General features: G+C 33.9%; 1 protein-coding gene across 1 annotated transcript in view; it reads left to right on the forward strand.

The window, feature by feature from the left end:
* LOC107668846 (mannosyl-oligosaccharide 1,2-alpha-mannosidase IB-like) overlaps window positions 1-602 on the forward strand; it is a 125421-nt gene that overhangs the window by 91819 nt on the left and 33000 nt on the right. The gene's annotated exons all lie outside the window — the stretch shown is intronic.

The following is a 602-nucleotide window of genomic DNA, read 5'->3' on the forward strand; positions in this document are numbered from 1 at the left end:
ATTTCTCCAGTGAGGAGAGTGAGTCGAGCTGACTGACAAGAAGAGTGAGGTGAGGTGAGACAGACAAGACGATCGCGGATGATTTAGTTTCGAAACGAGATGCAAAAGCGCCTGTTTGGCAGTATTTTGGATTTTGAAAAGCCTGTTGACTTTTGCCGTTTATCTAATGTGATTTTGGACGTTTTTTTTAAACAATCTTTTCTTATTTAATTGGTTCCACATTGTCTGCTGATTTTTACTTTATTTAAACTTTGTGTCATTTATTTATTTGATTTGACATCAAGGTGTATGCCGTGCCTCCAAGCTTTCTTACTCGTTTTGCTAATAAACGTTCTACGTTTCTTATTTATTTGTTTATATATTATACATGTTTACTTAGCCTATTTCCAGTTTTGTATACCTATTTAAACTTTATGTAAGTTGTTTGTTATTTTATACCAGGTATAGCCTGCCCTATAGCATGGTGTATTTTTATTTGTTTTGTTAATAAAAGTTCTATGTTTTATATATAGGCTAAAGTGAGTTTGACGTTGTATTTTGTTGTTGCATTCAAGCAATTGACGCCGAACTGCCGCTAATTCAAAAGTGAAAGTAAAATGCGC

This window comes from Sinocyclocheilus anshuiensis, unplaced genomic scaffold (genome assembly GCF_001515605.1).
Source record: "Sinocyclocheilus anshuiensis isolate Anshui unplaced genomic scaffold, SAMN03320099.WGS_v1.1 scaffold136, whole genome shotgun sequence".
NCBI lineage: Eukaryota > Metazoa > Chordata > Actinopteri > Cypriniformes > Cyprinidae > Sinocyclocheilus > Sinocyclocheilus anshuiensis.